Below are 21879 nucleotides of genomic sequence, written 5' to 3' on the forward strand. Positions count from 1 at the left end.
GGAAGGGAGCACCTAAGATTTGTAGATGCTTGTGGTTGAAAGGAATGACAAAATTCAGAGGGTCCATCAAAATTCACAAAGTTTTATCAGTAAATTACACAGATGGCATGGAAGTTGGTGTGTTAGTCCCTAACCTACTAAATGAGCACACTGCCATGGGCTTTGGATAAAGGAGAAGATGAAGTGAAAGAAGGAAGGAAAGGTCACCATGTGTCACCTGGTTCCAGTGTTGGTCCAGCTGATGGATGTCCACAGTTTCCAGAGCATCCGTCCAGCCTTGTTTGGGGTACCTTTCTGTAGACAAATTTCTCACTTCTTATGCAAATTAGTTCCATGCAGAATGTTCTTTCAGACCTTTCTAGAAGTTGGTCACAAGGGTTTGGGGGTCTTGAGTGATCTTGATCTTCCCCTGTGCTCTGTGCCCTCTTGTAAGCATCATTCCTGCTTTTGTTTTACTGGATTGTGCTTATCTCCAGGAAATAGAACAAGGATGTTTGGCCCAAAGAAGTGGTGCCCTCCTCCCACATGGCTCCCTGCTCCAGCCACACCTTGTTCTTTCCCATGGTGTGATACTACTACCAGTCCTTGTCTGTTTATTGCCAGCACCCTTGGCTGGCTGCACAGCCATCTGGCTATCGTGTTTGAGACATGCACACTAGCCCCTTGTCCTCTGTGATCCTACAAGGAGGCAGTGCTCAGAGCTGAAAAGTGGAACAGACTTACTGGAAGCCTGAGCAGGATGGGAAAAATGAGCTGAAGACATTGGCAGCACAATGGCAATGAAGTAGATTTTGAGTCACAAGATGCAATCAGGCTTTAGTTCTTAAATTAAAACCACTTGCTCATTTTGCCCTCTTGCAATTGTTTAACACCCATTTATTTATTTATTTATTTAGTTATTATTTTTAATTTGAAACATACCAACTTACAGAAAGGTATCTCAGTTTCTTTCTGAAAACTCAAATACTCTGCTTTTCCTTGGTGCTGTATGGAAGTTGTCAATTCTTTCTAAACTAAAACCCTCCATATCTGATTCACAGCTTGACCCTGCTCAAGTCTGAAAACCACCAGGCACAACAATTCTGGCTTAGCACATTAACTTACTAGGGTCCAATTCAACACCTAGTACAGCTGAAATAGTCTGATTTTAAATTTGGAACAGGTATTGAGCTATGAGCAGCACTGGATTAAAATTTCTAGCTAGAATGTGAGAAATGGGAAAGGTAGAAAAATTATTTTTGGATGCTTGAATCACTTCCAAATATTTTGTTTCCTGTCCATGCATTATGGTCCCTTACTCTTCACTAATTTTAGTGAGGAAAATGTTTTGCCTGTGAGACTCCTTCTTAAAGGTGAAAATTGCATCTGTGCGTAGAATACCACCAGTGGTTAAGGACAGACTATCTCTGCTCCTTTCAGAGGTAAGGAAGTGTAAAGAGTAGGCATTTGGCTTATTCCAGACATCTCTTTGATTCCAGTTAAATTGTTGAAAGCCTCTTCTAATTTTCCAGCTTCCTGACTGAGAGTAAATAGGTTGAAGGGGAAATGGAAAGCAGAAGAAAATCTCACTGCAGTCCCTGCTCGCAGCAGGAGGTAGGCAGGTCTTTCCATGGATGAGAAGAAATTATTTCACTTCTGTCCCTCCTGAGCACACATGGAGTTGCAGAAAATGAGGAGTTCTAATTTTTCGCTGTTCATGGGACAGTTGGCATTAAAGAACTAGTCCCAACATCTTATGTACGCTGGGTAATCTTCTCACAATGCAGGACTAGTGTGTGATTGGACTGACACATCTAATAGGTTAGGAGCTATTGCTGGAGAGCAAAGGAAGATGTGAATAAATTACCAGTTCTTGCTGATTAAGTTGATAGAATTTTTGCAGAGTTATGTTGTTTGTGCATTTTAAAATAACAAATGACTGTATATTATGGTCTTTTTATAGCCCATTTAGATGCATAATATATATTAATTTCCCCAAATAGAGGAAAAAAAAATCAAAGCAACAGTTAGCTCCAGTGCTTGCAAAAGCATATGCTAGTTTTTTGAAACTTTGAGACACTTGTTCTCATCAAAATACATTTTGAGAGAGAAACCACCAAATATAAATTAGAGATATAGTTTGTAGAAAAAGATCTGTAGAGATGAGTGAACATGATAGATGTATATGAAAAAAGCTTTGACCGTTTGGAAACAATAACAGAAAAAAAAGGTGTTGCTAGATATCAAAAGCATGTGGTGCTGTGTTAAGTGCAAAACAATATTTTTGTGGATTTCAGTGCAGTGTATAATAACTACATAGTCATATAAATGCATGTTGTTCTCATGTATCAGAAAGTACTGGAGAAGATGTCAAGTCCTAATGTTAAAAAGTTTTAGCTTTCGTCTCTGCTGACACATGTAATTTTTATTTTTTGAGACTCTTCTCCTTTTATCATACCTGTCAAGCTAATACTTCTGTTTCTTGTTTATTCCCCCTGTTTCTTTGTACTAATCATTGAAACAAGAACCTACTTGTGATAATGGGCTTGTATGTGGATCGGTGGTGTCACCATGAAAGGGTGACATTGAAGTTAAAAGAAGCTACTAACAAGGGTCTCAGGGGAAGCGAAGCTAATTAGTCAAGTTAAAAAGGGATAATTCATTGCAGCCTTTGTCTTAGAAACACATTTCAAAGTTTCATTTCCATTTCAAAGTTGCAGACTGTAACTTGCAGAGTTATCATTATACATTTAGCTGGAGACATAACAATCTGGTTCTTTCTGACTGGCAGCTGACCGAGATTCCTAATGGCATGTGAGTCCCAGGTCATCACCCTTTTAAAAAACCTGGAAGACCACATTTCAGGCAGATCCCTCCCAGTTATTTTGAACATGTTTTCCCTCCTTTCTTTTTTGTTATTTTTCAGTTGGCTTAAAAACCATCAAATTAATACACATATACAAGTAAACCCAAAAATTTTTACCTCTGAAAAATATGTCAGTTTGTTCTGCACAAGATTGTGCACAGTAGCTCGGTTGTGTCCATATTCTAAAGAATATAGAAGGTATGTCAGCAATCAAAACTCACATAGAAGCTCAAAAGCTTCTAGCTATCTTTACTGAGATGGTGAAAGTTGTGCAACTGGTATAACTATGGTTTTATTTTATATCCCTCTAATCAGAACTAAAGTTTTTTAATAGTTTCACTTAGAATAGTTAACTTGGTACCATCTCTTTTGAGAGAAGTAATTTTAGGATATAAGGAAAATAATGAAGTATTGCCTCCTTATTTCTAAACAAAAGCAAGTATTTTAAACTTTTCCAGCAATTATATCTGTGAAACAATGTAACTTTTAATAAGCAGTAGTTTATAATCTGTCAAGTGAATGCTTCAGCGATCATACATTTAATTGGAATGTGCCAAAAATCTTCTTTCCAGAAGAAAATCATGCTAATCTGATGCTGTTTTCTTGAGCTAAAAATTATATGGTGAGGGACAGTATCTAGCTGGCAGGAAATGATCAAGTTAACATTCCATACATCATGCTAACTTTGCCTCTTGCACGTGTATGTCAGGATGCAAATGTTTTCTCAAATCATAGAACCATATACAGCTCTATTCTATAGAACCATAGAGCTATTTCTGATACAGACACTCATCTTCAAATGTGATAAACTGCAGCTCACGACAGCAGAGGGTCTGCATATTGTTTGTGGTATAAAAGCTCAGTGAGGCATTTCTATTCCACAGGCCAAAAGTTTATTATAACAATGTAAAATATGACAGAGAAAATTCTGACACGTGATACCTGAATCTGCAGTTCAGCTGGCTTTGCAATTTGAAAGGCATTTGGGAATACATGTATTTTGAAAGCTGAAAAGACCAGTTATCCTAATAATTACTGACTAAATTGGAATATATATTCTAGCCAGTAGTTTTCTTACCATATTTTACTGTCCATAAAGGTTTACTGAAGAATTACAAGGAAACACCTAAAGCAGAAAAGAATGAAAATAAAAGCTGAAATATTATGGAGGAGGCTTAATAATATACCTTAAATAGTATTGTTACTGACAGAGAAAAATAAAAATAAGATTTCTCTACTTGCACGTGTACGGAATAAAATAATTTGTAAAGAAAAAGCAAATTGAAAAGTACAGTAAATGAAGTGACCTAATATGGAATATAATTTAATACCTATAACCTGCACAAGACTAATTTACTATTGTTTTGCATGAAATTATATGATAACATTAATGAAATGCAAATGATAATATTATTTAATAATATAATTAAAATATTATTGTATGAGTAGACATGATCCATATGTTTAAAGACCTGACTCTAGAAATAGATGAGAAAATCTAGAAACCACAACCCTCACTGTACTGCACACATTGCAGCCTTTAAAAACAGTGATTTGAGTGTATCTCATGCAATTCTAATTCTATGTAAAGTGATCTGGAAAGGTCCTCCAAGGGAAGCAAATCCTGTAGAAGGAAAGATGTAGTGCACTTTCTCTGACAGACAGGTACTCAGTAACTTGAAAAGGGTATAGATGGAGAAGCAGATTCTGATTTGGTGGGTAGAATTATTTCCTATGTGAGGCTGCAACATCAGTAACAATGCAGGCCTTTCATATACAGAATTTTCTAGAAAACATGAATAACCTTTCAGTTTGATTTTCAGAGCTTTGTAATGTCTTTCTAGTCACTCTGTGATGTGTAGAGATAAACACAGAGCTATTGTTTATTCAGCTAGCAGGCCAGTATGCTCAACAACTAACCACCTCCATTTCTTAGTACTGCTTCTGAAATAATACCGAATGAAAGAAATAATTAGGAATCATTTTGTTTGTGAAAGGCTTACATTGATAACATCTGACAACAACTGGCCACAAAATGCAACATTAACAAATTGCCCTGTTTGACATGAGGGTTACTGTCCTCGCCCTTTGCATTTCAGAGAAGCACTAACTCCATTTTCTTTGTGTAGAGAGGAATATTACAAAGACACAATGTTGGCTTAGGCTTTCTTCAGTTTAAGCTTTTAAGCATTTACATTGATGGGAGACAGGGTGATTCTTGACCTTTTGAAGTAATTTTGCTTTGGCCATTTCTCATTTGCAAGCTCATTTGAAAAGCACCTCAGAATCATCCTTAAGGCAAGAACTTCACTTATGTAATTATTTTACTATTCAAAGCGAAAAAAGAAATCTCTAGTTGGTAGTAGATTCTGATGTGTATTTTCCCCTCATTCCAGTGGAATCTTAATTATGCAATTATGTCAGTCCGTCTTTTATGTCAGCAGACAGTCTTTTTCTCAAAAGACTATTTATTCTATTATGTAAGTCTGTGAAGTAATCTTTGCTCCATTATGACCAGCAAAACCCTGTGGCATTGTGACTTCATTTTGTTTAATTCCCTTGTGAGAAAAATTCCCTCTACGGAAGTCCTGCAGAGAGCTTTTCTCACCATCTATGTGGAATACTGGAGTTACCAGTGCAGGAACAAATTTGTGTGGTGTATTTTGTCCTCATTTCTCCTTTTTGTGTGGATGTTTGTGTGCGTGGTGTCTGTTTCTTGAGTATTTTGTTTTTAAAACAGTGAAAGGCAGCATGTAAAGTGGTGTATCATTGAGTGGGTAGCTAATAATCTCTTTTAAATTATGTCAGTTCTGTGTCTAAAATGTAAGGTGTTTGAAAAGAAGCTTTCTGTAAGGTTGTGGTTTAACCCCAGCTGGCAACCAAGTGAGTGGGCAGCTGCTCACTCACTCCCACCCTCCTGGTGGGCAAGAAAATCAAGAGGCAAAAAAAAAAGTAAAACTCAACAGTTGAGATAAAAACAGTTAATTTATTGAAACAAAATAAAATGTGCTAATGTTAATTTTAGTGAGAAGGAGATAGAGTAATGAAACCCAAGAGAAACAAGCAATGCCCAATCCAATTCTTGCTCCCTGCTCACCCGTGCCCAGTCCATGCTCCAGCAGTGATCAGTGATTCCAGCCAACTCACCCTGGTTTATACACTGAGTATGGTGTTCTGTGATATGGAATATCCCTTCAGCCAGTTTGGATCAGCTGTCCTGGCCATGCTCCCTCACAGCTTCTTTGTGCACCTGCTCACTGCCAGAGCACAGGAAACTAAAAAATCCTTATTTTAGGATAAACAATACTGAGCAATAACTAAAACACCAGTGGGTTATCAATTTTATTTTTCATGCTAAATCCAAAACCCAGTGCTGTGTGAGGAACTAGGAAGAAAATTAATTATATTCCAGTCAAAACTGCCTGGGAGGAGTGCAGGGATGTGTTTGTAACAAGGTGGTCTTTAAGGTCCCTTTCAACCCAAGTCATTCTATGAAAACTAGGACGTGTAGTTAAAAGGAAGATTCTCATGTCCTTGCTTCTGTAAGTCAGAGGGCTCAGATTTTCCCAAGGATATGCAGAATTTTATCTGCCAGAATCAAGAGTGCCATTAGTCCAATTAAAAAGGCACAAAACAGGAAACATAGTTGTTGGTAAACATTATTTTCTAGAAAAATGGTATTTATAAAAACATCTTAAAGCTGAAAGTATTTAAATTATTTGCACTTAAAATATGAATAAATTTCTCTCCATCACCTAAAAAAAGAATAAGCCACATAGACTCTCAAAGGAAATTTCTCAAACTGCATGGAAATGTTTAACTTTTCTTTTTTCTCTCCTTGAAGTTCTGGAGCTTTAAGTTCATTCAGCCCTATCAGCTGAAGCCAAAACATTTAATTAATGGCCATCATCACAGTTTGAGTGGACTTGAGTGGAGCTGTTCTAAGACAATGTCATATGTCAAATATAAGACCCCATTTTCCTACACAGTGAAGATAAATCCAGGTATTCCACTGTTTAAAGAAGATGTTAGTTTCTTCTCTTTTATTAATGGGCTGCAAACTAAAATTGGAATCCCTATTCCACATGGGGATGATTACAAGTAGAGACCACATTTCTTATGTTTAGAGATCACCTTACTTTCACATTGACCTGTATCTGTTCTCATATGTAAAGAGGGACATAAGAATTTTGACTTTAACTTCAATGCAAGTAAAGAAAAATATGTATTTCTTTGAAACAGAAATGCTACATCTTTAGGGTCTGTTGTTCCAGTTCAGTAGAATATTTAATCTATTAAAGTTGATAAAATGAGGGATGTGTTTCTTCAGAAAAGACAGTTTTGAGACTGCCTTCTCTAGTTCACTCATTTAAAGCCTAAGTAACATTTAAAATCTAGGGAAATAGTAAGCCATTAGCCTAGTTTTGAGAGCCATATTGGGGCAAATGATCTCCAGAGGTCCTTTCCAACCTAAACTATTCTGATTAGAGAAATCAGAATTTCTCTAATTCTGATTAGAGAAAGAGACAAAGCAAGCAACAGTTTAAGTACAGTTTTTATACTGAAGTCCAACAGTGTATTATGAGAAACACTTTTTTAGGCTTTTTTTCATACCTATTCTAAGTTGAACTCTAGTAAATCTTTATTGAATTCTCATCTTAAAGTTCATCAGGTTTAGACCTGTTGAAGCTTCTAGCAGATCCCAGAAATAACCAGACTCTTCATAAATTGTTTCTACAGAGTAGTTGAAAATTACCTATTCCAGAAGCATAAAGAATTTTCCTGCCATTTTTGTAGTTGCACAAGTCTGGGTGTTGTACATGAGGACAGAAACACTTCCTCTCTTTTAATTGTTGGATGGGGAATATCAGATGCATTTTTGATTCTTCTCTCGGAAGTCATTGTCTTATCCTTTCTCTCCACTTTACTCAAAATTTCAGACTTCTGAGTACTTTGGGCTTTTCATGATAATGGTTGTTAGCTGTGCTGAGTAAGACACAAGCTGCAGTTCAGACCATCCTACGCAGGACTGAGGTAAAGCATGTTCAGCAGTAGGGATGGCTGATCCATTATTTTGGGGCTGCCAGAATATATATGTGTTAATTGAATTCAAGTATTGCTATTTGAAGTTTATGAAACTTTTGTTCAATATATAGTGCAAATTTTAGATCACTTACACTACTTCTGAGCTCAGTGGTTACATTCAGGTCCATCTGGAAATTCAGCTTGGGTGATTATATCCTTCTGCTATGAATTTAAATCTTATGATCACAGTGTAAGTTTTAGACTGGGTCAGTGCTCTCCAGCAAAGCATGAGAGAGCTGTGTTTTGACTGAAATTTCTTCCTGGCTGACAAAAGCTGTTGGAGGCAAGCTATGCAGAATGCTGCAGTTCATCCCTCATCCCAAATTTACATTTAAAATATAATTGATCAAAATAACAGTGAGAATCTGTCTTGTTGGAGTCTCACAGCGCTTGCAGCATGGAGAGAACTCAACACATGCAGTGCAGAAAAGTTGTGTGAGAAGCAGGTTTGCTGAGTGCATAGGAATGTCATGCCAAGTGACATTCCTTTGTATGAAGATCTGCTACATCTTTATATTGGAAAAGGTTTGGAAGATTTTAAAATCTAGTAACAATCTTGAATACTGGAATAATTGTTCACTGATATTACCTAGTTAACATTATGATGGTGTTAAGGATGTCAGGAAGGTGTTTGCCAGCTTTGCCTTTCTAATGGATGTTCAGTGATTCTGGGGACAAGGATACAGTGGCCCAGCTGAAGTCTGCTGGGCAGGTCTGGAGAGTGCTTACAGAGACCTAAGAGCCTACTTGTTAAAAAGAAATTGGTATTTTGTGGTTGTCTAGCGCTATGTAGAAAAAAATTCCTGGGTGTGAAAACGGGAAGTGCAGTTGTGGCAGGAACATGCCTGTAATGTAGCCCAACACCATGCCTGCAGCCTTAAATCCAGAAGGGCAGGACTATATTATCTGTAATGCAATCTGTGTGAAGGAGAGCAGCATACATATTCTAGACTACATTTTTGCCATTGAGTTATTGCTGGATGCTCCTTAGGGTGGAGAAGAGAGAGGAGGGAAAACTGAATGAGAATGGGAGTTCAAAGGGGACATAACAGGTGTTGTGGGCTTTGTTCAGTTGATTATAATCACAAAGTTTTGGGGTTACACTTTTCTGCCAATCATGACTGCTTTCGTAGAACCATAGAATACTTCAGGCCAGAAGGGATCTTCAAAGGTCATGGAGTGCAAGTCCCTGTAATGAGCTGGGACATCAACTCTGTCAGGTTGTTCAGATTCCCCATGCATTGTTGTTAATCAGCTTCCAAAGGAAAAATATGGTGTGCAGACAATCACACATCTTGGAAAATTCCTGTTCACAGAAGTACCCAGCCTAAGTGTGTTTCACAGGCTCCTCAAAAATCCACCTTAGCAACTATGCAGCCTCCCTTGTGCTTTGGGAATTGAAGGCTACAAAGGTCATTCCACCCAATATTCTTGGTGGCACAGTGACAACCCAGTGCACATCCTGTGAGAAAGAGAGAGGGGGAAAGATGAAAGCTCACTGCTGTATGGATTTCTTTCAGGACACTACACATGCATGTCCATGTACTTTTCATGTTCCTCAGTCTGAATATGTGCATTCCTTTCTCTCCAGAAGAGAGGAAGAAAGGTGCTATTCAGCTCACTCTATTAAATAGTTTATATATACGGCTGAAAAGTAAAATATTCAAATGTTTCATAAGTTACAGGGTGATGAATATCAAGTAGGATCTTACTCCCTGAATGTCTGTGCAGTCATTCATTGGGTGAAACAGCTTTTTAATTTAATGGGTGGGTTTTTTTGCATGGGGCTATCTAATGTTACCATGAAAATGACTAGAATTCCCTGGCAGATCCCTTCTTTTGATTTCACAGCTCTATAAAAGATGAACCACCCCAGAGATGTGCTTTTCAGCTTCAGGACAAATGGCATTCCTCACATTGCAAGGATCCTCTTTTGTACAAACACTAACACATTTATTGAGGTAGGGGTTTTTGTCTCTGGTCTTGACAGGTCAGTTAAATGCCCCAAATGCAAAAATACTCATTAATAATACTGAAAGCAGTATCTGCTTAAAATTTTTCAGGGTTGCAATGTTTTTCTGAGATATATGCACAAGAAAACAAAAAGCCTTGATTTGAGAAGACTGAGACATCCTTTTAGCAAGGTCTGCCCTAAGTGTCAGCCAGTGTCTCTCTTGATGCAGCTCAGTCCATGGGGTTGTTGGTACAGCTGAAGAAAAGTAGAATAATGTCAAGAAGGGATTTGCTGTATAGGATTAGCAGCAGATCTTGTAAGACTGACATAAAATCAATCATGAAAGCCACCAAGAAATTGAAGTCACGTGCTTTCCTGACATTTTATAATTCCACGTTGATGAATGGTGCATACCTTGCGGTAAGAGGCTCCTTCAGCTTTGGAGTAAAGCACTGGGTTCACAGTCTGTTGCTAGACCACACTTGGAAGCATGGAACATACCTGGAATAATAAAAGGTAGTTTACAGGAGGGGTTTTTTAATGGTCCAGTGATCTAGGAGCACAAATCCAGTGGAAACCCTTAACTCTGTTACAAATACAAAATTATAGATATGAGAATATCAGTAGCTTGCATAAAGAGCAGAGCCCAGATTTTTTTTCCTCATCATTTCCCACTACACTGGTATTAAGCAGAATCTGTTAGTGAAATGCACAGAGCAAAACAATCTTCAAATACCTCTTCAAAAACCGTGAAAATAAATAAAAGCCATTGAACCTGCTGACCTGTCATTTCATTGTTTAAAGATATAACTGCTAGATGATCTTGTCTCATTTTCTGAATACTGTAAATAAAGTCTTACAGGCATTTTAATGTTAAGTTTATACAGTGAGGTCTTCTCAGGAGATGGGAAAGATATCAGAAGTCTTTCTTTTTAAATTGTCACTCCAGGTAATATGGGCCATTCGTAGTCTTCTTTTGTAGGATTCTGTGTTCATTATATTCCAGTTGTTTTGTTTTTGTTGGTTTTTTTTTTATTATTCTCCCTGTTGAATGTATACTTGTTTGTAACATAAAATCTGTCTTGCAGCCCTGCAAGAAGATCTAAGATTTAACAGTCAGACTGACTTCTTTCCTTTTCATGTATTGTCTGTAGTCAGAGAAAGCCTGCAGGCCTGTCGCTTCCCCTAACTTTTCCTGAGCAACTCAAATCTTTTTGGATTATTCCCCTGAGCTATGGATCCAAAGCCACTTAAGACTAATAGGTGTGTACGTGTGTAACTGAGTGAATGACCTGGAGCCAGATAGGGCTCTGCACATGTACCTGTGGGTCTGCAGTCCCTCTTTTAGCTGCTTTAGTAGGTTTCATAAAAGAAGCTGATAAAAAGGAGTATCTGATCCCAGGAAGTTCACAGTGCCAACTTCTTTTTATAGAGAATAAATATTTTACAGAGAAGTCAGTGGAAAAACCTGCCCATGGAATTCCCAGTGTTGTTTCTACCAAGCTATTTTCACAAGAAACACACCTAAGATCAGACTCGGTTGCTGTTCCTGGAAGATCTGTGACAAAGAGATTGGTGAGATCTGAAATTTTTTAGTTTCCATGTAAACAGAAATTCTCCCTAAATGAAATTTCACTGCCAGAGGAAGTGGAACCAAGACTAATGAAAGAATTTTTTTTTTCTACGCCTTTTGTGTCCTAGCATTTACAGCAAAGCCTTACTAGATAGGCTTTTGATTGAGGTGTGAACCAAGTAGTTTAACACAACATCAGTAGACCTAACTGTTTATGCCTCACACGAGCAGGGATCTTACTGTTTGGATAGAGTTAAGTAGTAGGCTGAAATACTACTTTGTAACACAAAGTAAATATACCAGAAATCTGAGATTCAAGGCACTGAGATCTGTCTGTTTACAAATGCAAACCTTACCCCTGTAATGTGACTTGCAGAACTGATTGTGTCTCTACTGCCTAAAGCTGATTGTGCACTTAATCCTCGTGGCAGGGGGTGTCTTTCAATGGGCTCTACCTATATACCCTGCTCTAAAGTGGAAAAATTGCGGCAAATTTTTGGAGTACTTATTTTTACCATTTTTATGAATCTGGTCAGGTTAGTTTATGTGCCTGTTTCTTTCCTTTTCCCTGGAAAGTTTTATTGTTTCACAGGAATAGTAGTTTTGCTTCGGGATTTGCTGTAATTGTTGTTGCTGTTTCTGATGTAAATAAATTCAGAGTGCTGAAGACACCTCGAAAATATTTGGTCATATTCTAACATAATTTGAATTTGTACTACTAGATGAATGTTGTGTTATTTCCACAACCATCAAGTGTGGGTGACCATCCCTTAAAAAGTGATCCATACCTTGAGCTGTTTGTAATGGTCATTGTCCACACTGAAAGTTCAGCATTATATACACATATACAGTGTGAGGAAGGAGAAAAACTATTCATATCTTAGAGAAAAAAAATAATTTGGAGGTGCTGATGGATAAGAGGCTGGACATGACCCAGCAGGGGGAGGGAGGGGATTCTGCCCCTCTGCCCTGCTCTGGTGAGACCCCACCTGGAGCCCTGCACCAGCTCTGAGGTCCCAGCATGGGAAGGACATGGTCTGATGGATTGGGTACAGAGGAGGGCCGCCAAGATGATGAGAGAGCATCTCTCATTTGAGGAAAGGCTGGGAGAATTCAGATTGTTTGGCCTGGAGAAGAAAAGGCTTCAGAGTAACCTATTTGAGGCCTTGCAGTACCTGAAGGGAGCCTGTGAGAAAGATGGAGAGAGACTTTTTACAAGACCATGCAGTGACAGGGCAAGAGGGAATCGCTTCAAATTGAGAGTAGTTTTAGAATGGATAACAGAAAAAAAAAGTTGTTACAGTGATCCTGGTGAGGCAGTGCAGCAGGTTGCCCAGAGGAGCTGTGAATGCCCCATCCCTGGAAGTGCTCAAGGCCAGGTTGGATGAGTTTTGAGCAGCCTGGTCTAGTGGAAGCTGTCCCTGCCCTTGGCAGGGGAGCTGGAACTAGGAGTCTTTAATGTCCCTTCCAACCCAAACCATTCAATGGTTCTATGATTCCATGATCAGTGCAAGTGAAATCCAGATTCCCTCGATGTGGGCTCACTGCTGCAATAATAAAAGTACCACGTTATATATGCTTGTGCTCATTGAGTGGAACTTATGTTAACTGAGTTCAGAATCAGGAGGTTTAACAGATCTTTCCCAGAAATCTCCAGTGAATTTTAGAATGACAAAGACAAAACATATTTTTGTAATGCATGTTCAAATAGACTTTTAAAAGCCTTTGATGTAACATAAGAATTTGGCTGTAGAAATTCAATTTTGCACATTTTGTCCATGAGTACATTTTAGCCTTGGTAATCTTCAAATATGTCAAAGCTAGCATTGTCCTGCAATTATCAAAAAAGAAAAGAAGCATTTCTTTTTTAATCTTGAAGAATACTGAAGGACAATTTAAAAATTAACATATCTACGCAGAAATAGATCCAATAGGGGACATCTGAGGATTAGGAAAAGGAAACTTTACTGAAAGGAAAGAAGTACTAAGTTGGTCAAGCTGTCTGACCTCTTGTGAATGCTGCTTAGCCTTCTGAACCCTCTGTGGGGCATTTGGGAGAGACTACAAAGAAAGATTTCAGACAAAAAACCGAAGATGAGCTTGGGCCCTATGTACAGGAAAGAAAACTGCTTGGACAGGCTTGGGATATGTTCGAGAAGTACTGCCTTTTAAAAGCAAGAAGGCTGCTCTGCTTCCCTAGCAAGACACCCACAACCCAGAGGACATAATGAACCTACATTAAATATTAATATGTTAATTATGTTAATTAGTATGTTAACATATTTTTGGTTATTCAGCTCTGTCAAAAATATCAGGTGTTTTATAAACTCTGTATGGGGAAGTTAAGGAAGAAATTTGTTTGCTGATGAATATGTTTAAATGTTGACTGACTGTGGCAACTTGAGACGCTTTAATAAGGTGTGGAAATAATATTTGGAAAGACCACAAAGTTTAGGCATACACCTTTCTGAGACTAAGTGAATGGCAGATGAGGAGGAGTAAACTTTCAAGATATGTATTAGAAAATGAAAGGCAAAACCACATGATTGAATTACTAAAGAAATTTTATGCGCTTAAGGAACAGCACAAATTGACAGCTTTGAGTGAAATGAATACATCAGCTGAAAGATATTCAGATGTCTGAAAGAGAACAAATGATGTGGAAACAGTCTGATGTATCTAGATGAGTTATTAAAATATCAGCAGAGTATTACATTAGCAAAATATGAATCCTTATAATTGTCAGGGTGCCAAACCTACTTATCAGTATTCTTGGTAATCAAAGTAGCATTGCTAGTCTAAAAGATGAATATAAAGGATATCTAAAAATTAATATATGAGCAGATCACAATTTTGATAAGGGATAATCAATGAGTACCTATCATCATTAAATTTGTAAGGAAATAATAAATTGATATATAATTATCTTTTTGGTTGTTTTCATCAAATAGTTTGCTCTTTCTCCAGCTGTCTCTTTAAAGTGATTTCAACGATTGCAAACCTATGATTTTTCCATGCTCTTGATGCTAATTTGCTGTTGACCAGAATATATTTGTGTTTTAGCCAAAATTATAAGCACTGAGGTAAGTATAGGATTAACTCAGTAAATTTTAGTCTAATGAGAGGAGAAACCTTCAGGCATATTTCTGGGCTGAGAGAGACAGACTAGGAACAGAAGTCATACTTTTTCTAAAAGTTGTTTCATTGATATTATACATTTATTTCAGCATGATCATTAAATTCCATGGTATGAAAGAGCAGCTGAGAGAAGATAATTCTTTTAGAAAAATTAAATACTTCAGGGGGTAGCCCATCACCTTTCAGTATAGGCAGTGTTCCTTTCAAGGATAAGGAGATCAAGTTCTCTTTTTTATCTACCATCATTCTATTTTTGGTTAATGAAAATAGTTAATAGGTGTTCTAAGGAATAATTTAAGTCTAATTTTTCTAGGAATTAATGAAAGTTTAAAGTAAAATTTTTTGTCTTTTCTTGCATGGCAGACCACTTTAATACATTTCATGCAGTGAAAACAAAGACTTCAAAGTAAATATGATTGCTGAAATATGAGTGCACATATATTTTTATATAGAGAGATGTGTTATGCATATCTTTGTGTTGAAATTTAAAAAGTTTAAAGTGTTTAAGAGTTAAAATTTAAAATTTGCTTATTGACTCTTGATAAATTAAAGCTCTCACTCTATCTGAGGCTTTTCTAAAATTTTTCTTTACTTTTCTTAACTTTCTATTTTGGGGAGTAGTTAAGATATGTAATAAAACTAATATTTACATGCCTTACTGAAAGTAAAGAGAAGTTATTGAAATGTTGAAAGGAAGGATTTCAGTACTGGTATAACAACAGGCTGTAGCTTTGCCCTCCTGTCTTTTTGGTAACTTCTTTAGGTCAAGCTGACATAAGCACATATTTGACTTTTAGCTTTGTTTGAGAAGTCTTGATGAAGCCTCAAAGTTATTGCATCTTTCAAGGAATGTGCAGGTTTTCCTCTATAAAGAAAACAGACTTTGCTTGGCTCCCTAGTCAGTGTAACATTTTGTCATATGAATGTTAAAGGAATCATACATAGAAAGAAATTAATTAATACTTAAAACAATTTTAGGAAGAACTGAAAGCTACATCAGTGTATACTGAACTGACACAGGTAAATTCCAAATAAGTAGCAAATTATGTTTATATTTTATACTGCATATGAAAGCAATGCAGGTAAAGTTATCTTAATGTCAGCAGTGTCGTAAGGTTCAATGCTAGTGCTCTAAACTGAAGTAGTTTTGTACTTCGGGAATAGATTTCTCTTTAGGAAAACCTCAAATCCACTCCCAAATATGCAGTATCACTAGATATATAAATTTAAACTCGAAGTCCATATAAATGATGACTTTATGTGGATTTTTGCTTATCAACTGTGGGCACTTTTTCCCCTCCTTTTTAACTCTGCTCCACAATCTAATTATCCAACATGACATACTTGGAAAGGAAATAATCTGTACATATGTGAACATATTTGAAGTTTTGTAATTACACAGGGAACACCCAACCAAGTAACTTAACCTGTCCTGTACTGCCTGCTGTGTGCTGTTGTGATAATAAGATGGCACTGTTATAAACTGCAAGGAAACTTATTTTGCCAAGATGGTTTTCACATATCTTATGTGAAACCAGTGTGGACTAGAGCTGTCCATTAGAAATCCTCAAGCAGTGTATTCCCCAGAAAACCAGAGAGTTTAAGGTCTCCTGTCTGATTGTTTGCTATCAAAAATGTTGCTAACCAGATGAGATGTTTTGGAAGCATGCCTCCTTCCCTTACTTGAGGCCAAGCTGCATATTTTGGAAATGTGTGTGGAGGTTCAGTTGCGTCCATGCTTATGCAGGATATTATTGTGGTTAAAAATCAAGCATCCAAAAATTTCCCAAGAACTATTATGCATCATTAACACTTAGTTTTCATTAATAGTTTTCAACTTTGGGGTTTTTTTTTTTTTTTTGGTTTGTTTGGTGGTTTTTTGGTTTTTTTTTTCCCATAGCACATTATTAACTCTGCCAATGGCATAGTTCTCAGGTTTTTCTCTCTAAAGATTTTTCAGACTGACTTCTACCAAGGAGTGGAAACTGTACAAACAGCCAAGAGCAGTGGGGAGTGTTACTTGTTGCTAAATACTGACCCTGTTTCTCCGTCTCCCTGGCAATTTCCCACACATAAAGCGTTCTCGTCCCTCCTCTAGATGTACTAAAAGGAGCTGAAACAAAGGTTAGTCACTTTGATATTAGGCTGGAGTTCAGGAAGAAGTCTCTGTGTTATAGACTGGCTTTCCTTTTAATGCTTGCAACCTGCTGGGAATGCATCAGGTTGGGGATAGGCTCTTCTACTTGTACTGACTTTTACTGCAAACTCTTATAAAGACCAACTGAAAATACCATTGATGCTTTCATCTATATTCTTTCATTTTTACTTTTCTTATGTCTTGTTTTGATTGGGTTGCAAAGAATGGTGCACATCTTTGTCTTTTACCTTATGTCTGTCAGCACTTTTAAAACTGAAGTTGAAAACACAGAATAGTTTCAGTGCCACTGGTATACTCTGCTGTGGCAACTTCTGTCTAACACCTTAAAAAAATAATGGGGATGTTTATAATATACATGGATCTAATATGTAACACAAGCAATCTATTTCACAGATATTTTAAATTTTTTATATTATCCCTTTCTGTAATTAATCTTAAACCTTACTAAGTGCATTCTCAACCACAAAGAACAAAGGAATGAAAAAAGAAATCTTACTATAGCTGGTGCTTTTATGGACAGGACCATTCACAACAAAAGTGAACAACTGAAAAGAAAATTGAAATTAAATCATACATGAGAATGGCCTAAGCACAGAGTCAGTCTCCCTCAGCTAGAGCATTATTTATAGAAAGTGGGACAGCTCTGTCAGGAGAGGCTCAGGTGCATTGTTTAAATTGCTGCACCAAGGAGTACTGAGCTCCTCGTGCTGCATTTTCACCCTCGTTGTGTTGGGCTCTAGTCCTGAGTGTGTGTGAGAGCCTCTGTCCTGCCAGAGATTGGGTTATCTGGGCAAGGCAAATGTTTCTGTTCTGGCCAGGTCCTCACACAGAGAACCACGACCTAAGAGCTTTGAGCAACATTCAGCCAGACCTTATTTATAGCATAATAATTCAGGGGCTCATCTGGTGTACAGAGATTCAGGTCCCAGCCACTGTGCTGCCTTACAGCTTATAGGTGATGCTATTGAGCTTTTTGAATATTTTTTGTTGGGTTTTCTTTTTTTTTGTTTTTTTTTTTTTACAGCAGTGTACCATGGAATGTTTTGGCTCTAACTTGAGGTTTTGCTTTTGTTTGGCAAACCTTCAACCAGCTATTGAAATTTGCCCCAGTCTTGGATGAGCCCCTTTCTATTACCTTGTACACCACAGAAAACAAACATGGGATTAAAAATTCCCATCCGTCTGTTACTTTAGTGTTACTCTGCATAGGGTTTATGGCAGTTCCCTCCTGCTTTCGTCCATATCCACAGCCTGGTGTTATTTTATACATGAATTTGGATAACAAATTCATCCAGAGGAATGGCATGCTCTGATCTGTCCTCCACATCCCCCTTAATAAAAATATTAGAAGGATATCATCCTGCTGGATAGGAAATGGGTTTTGCTTTCTCTGGATGCTTTTGTGATAAGACCTTAGAGAGTTCTTCTTCTTTCTTTAAAGGTGACTTTCCAACAAATAGGAGAAATGGTTTCCTTATTTCTGCTCCCATGAGTAGACCCACAATTTCAGTTCTCACTTCATTCTACTGGAAGTCTGATTTTTTAATATAGAAATAGTTCTCATTTTATACCTAGCTTGATAGAAGACAGAGCTAATTAGTCTCAAGTGCTTAACTCATTACTTGGTTTGTTTTAACTCAGTTTAGCCTGTCAAAGTTCACCTTTTGTGACATTGGTAACACATTTAATGACTATATTTAAGCTCAAGTCCAAACTTGATATATTCTTGCAAAATGATTGTCATTTACAAAGGACGAATGCTTGATTTCTCTTGGTAAGAAAACTTCTTCTGCTTCATATTGTGCCTGGTAGTTTCACCCAAAGTTTGGGGGTAGAAGAATCTCTCTGATAAGGTGTTCAGTGAAGTTGCTTATGCTCTGTCATCTACTTAAGTACTTTCTTTTTTCTCCACTGAACTTGGACATTCAAAAAGGAGACATGGCAGTTTCTATGGATTATTGATTTTTCTGCTTCATTTTTTTAAGAACAGAGGTAAAAAAATGCCATGGGGAACTGATAGACAAATCACATGCCCTCAAATTCCAGTCTTTTAAACTTGTATTTGTGTGTTCAGCTTTCTGTATATGGGGAAAGTCTCTGATTTGATTGAAACTCTCTGAAGCAGAGAGTGGAGCAGATGTGTTTAGCCTCAATTTAGTTGAGACTTGAACAGATTTGAAAGGGAGTTGGGTAACCAAGTCATGATGCTAACACAAGTTTCTGGATACATCCAGAGTTTTAAACCCCTGAGGTGATTTACTGCTTTCCGCTTTGTGCCAAGATTCACCTGTCAAAAATGTTTTAAATGAGATTTAATGCAATTATTGTTTCCCCCTCACTGGGTTCTTCCTCTCTCAGTGTGGAATTTGCTTTGCAAGAGTGACAGTTTAGAGTCTGGGAGTGCAGCTCATCAATTAGCTTGGACAGATCAAGGGCCACAATCTCCTTTGCAGGCCACTGTCACCTGTCCTTCACTCCTTACACAATCCCACTGCACTTCCCTGCAATTACTTGAGGAGCAATTTATATTAAAGGGTCAGAACTCCATGGATTTACATAAATGCCTCACCACATCCATCCATCCATACATATATATATATATATATATATATATGAAAGAGAATAAAAGTGGGGAAAAGCACAGAATTAACAGAAGATCTTTAGTGAAGTGGAGCTTACTGAACCTAAATAACTTTTTGATACCCAAGAGAAATATGCAATCAGGCCAGATATTCAGGCTAAATGGTTTGCAGCTTTTCAAGAAAGTAGCTCATGTGTCAGTAGAAGTCCATTCAGTCTTGTGCATGTAAGGAGGGTCATAAAACATTTGGTTGCTTATCTACAAGAATAATTTATATGCATTTGCACAGTTACTCTACTTGGAGGATTGACTAACAAGGTAATTAGAAGGCAGGTGGTTTTTATAAGTATTTACGAGTACATAAAGTACTCAGCCTTTTCTTTCAGACCTTGCTTGAGGTTGGAATTATTTTGTTGCAGTGTAACAAAGGCAAACATTCAGTTTATTCAACACCTCCCCTTTTTCCACAGCCCAATGGCAAATGGAAGTACTGAATGTTATGGAGCCATTCACTACTGGCACCATCTTATTTTCTGAAGAATAAAATGAGGCTTTGTAGAGGAACTTCTGAGGAAGGAGTGTGGTTATACTCTTAATTCCTGGAAGGAAGAAAGTATTAATTACAAATAGCACTTAAAAGACCTAAATGATTGTTACTGCTTGACACTTCAAAATAGACCACAGAAAGGTAAAGGACAGTGGAATAGGGCACTTGGTTATCATCCCAGAGGTGAATTTGCTTATTTTTTGTGATTTAAACTAGTGAAAAAGAGGTAGAAGAGTAAACTTTAAAGAGGAAAAGACAAAATACATTGGAGAACATGGACAATAGTAATAGTTGGCAAGCTTCTAATGTAAATAGATACTGTAGAATTTTTGTCTGTGTAATGGGGATGATGCATGAACATTCACTATCTAGAATCATCCAAAACACATTTTGCAGGCATGCTAATAGGAATTGTTTCAATTTATCAGCATGACTTCACTAATGTGAACAAAATGTTTAACCTAGTCAAAACAGAATATGCAGTTTTTGCTTTTCAAAATTCACCTGTTAGTAATTCTAAGCAAATGAAGTAGGCATCAATGAAAAGTAGGTCATAATAGGAAGGTAATTTTACTTTGTTTCCTTTTTTTTCCCCCATATATTGTAGGGTTTTATTAGAATTGTATGTTTTCAAAAGCCTCTTTGAAATTAAGTCTTTCTGACTGGCTTTCATTGAAATAGTAGCACTTCAGAGCTCTGTAGCCTTTCCAGCCCTGTTGGGATGGTTATAAAGGGTAAATATTATGTGAAAAGCACTTGCAGAAGCCAGTCCAACTGAGGAAAATAGGTTGTTTATTTTAATTTTAGGTACTGTACAGACAAAGCTGAATTATCTTAAAAATCACCACAAATAATTCATCATGTTATTTAGGTACTTTTTCCCTTGCCATGTCATCAGATCTAATGGTTCTTTCTTAATTTATGACAGAAATCCTGTGGAATAAGATAAATGTCAACTATAATGATGCTGTTTGCTATGATGAAAACACAGAGAGAAGGAAATTATGTTTAATGCATCAAAGAAAGAAATTTTAAATAGGTTATTTCAGTTACCTTGATTTAATATGTCTTTTGGGGAGAAGGGAAGGAAGGAAAGGTGAGGGATTAGTACCAAAAGTAACAGTAACATGCATCATAAAGAATGGTTAGAGACTCCTAGATATGGAAAGATGTTTTTCTCATTTATGAAGGGAGAATTCTTTCAGAGACTAATCAACATAATAATATCCAATATGTGATGACCAATTGGTGCCTTCTGCCCTGGAGAATTTTTGGACTCTTCACATAAAAAGTAGTGACTTATTCAGTTCTCAAATTTATCAGTCATCTTTTTGTACCTGGGTTTTCATTTGGTTCAGTTAGTGCTTTGTTTTTTGAAAAAACACAGCACCAATAATTGTACTGGAGAGAAAATCTTAGGCAAGACATGAGATTTATTTTGTACTGATAATTTTCTTTTTTTAAAAGTCAGCAGACAGGAAGGACTGCACATCATAGGTCACATCTTGTGTTACAAGAATTTACCAAATGTTTCTGGGATCCTGGTATTAAAACCTGTATAATTTTACAGGTAAAAGTAATTTTTTGTTGTGTTGCTGCTGTTTCTTGCTAGAGACCAGAGAATGTTCCAATGCACCAGGACAGAATGGATAGTTTTGGTGAGGACTTCCCTGTACTGCAGCTTGGGAAATTAAAATGCTGCTTCAGATTTTATTACATGGGATCTTGGGAATATGTTTGCCTTTTTTGTTTCTCTTCTCGACTCTAGTTTTTTTCATGCAATTAGAATGTACTGTATTGTGCTGAGGACTATTTTGCTATGCTTTTTCTGCAGTATCCGCCACAATGAAATCTTAGTCTTGCTAGTATTCTCAATATAACAGTAACACAACATTAATGATTATCACTAAATAGAGATGCAATACAGAAACATGTCGAGCGTTGCAGGTGTCAGCCTAACTACAGCATGAAACAACCAGCAATGCCTGCACTTTCTCT

At 37.1% G+C, this 21879-nt stretch overlaps 1 protein-coding gene across 9 annotated transcripts in view; it reads left to right on the forward strand.

The window, feature by feature from the left end:
• GRID2 (glutamate ionotropic receptor delta type subunit 2) overlaps positions 1-21879 on the forward strand; it is an 809145-nt gene that overhangs the window by 102492 nt on the left and 684774 nt on the right. The window contains exon 3 of one of the 9 annotated variants that reach the window (XM_064416951.1): positions 16547-16719. The exons of the other annotated variants lie outside the window; for them this stretch is intronic. The gene's annotated coding sequence lies outside the window, so the exon portion shown is untranslated. The remainder of the gene's footprint in view (positions 1-16546; positions 16720-21879) is intronic. 9 annotated transcript variants of the gene reach the window in all.

The sequence above is a fragment of the Passer domesticus genome, chromosome 4 (assembly GCF_036417665.1).
Source record: "Passer domesticus isolate bPasDom1 chromosome 4, bPasDom1.hap1, whole genome shotgun sequence".
Taxonomy (NCBI): Eukaryota; Metazoa; Chordata; class Aves; order Passeriformes; family Passeridae; genus Passer; species Passer domesticus.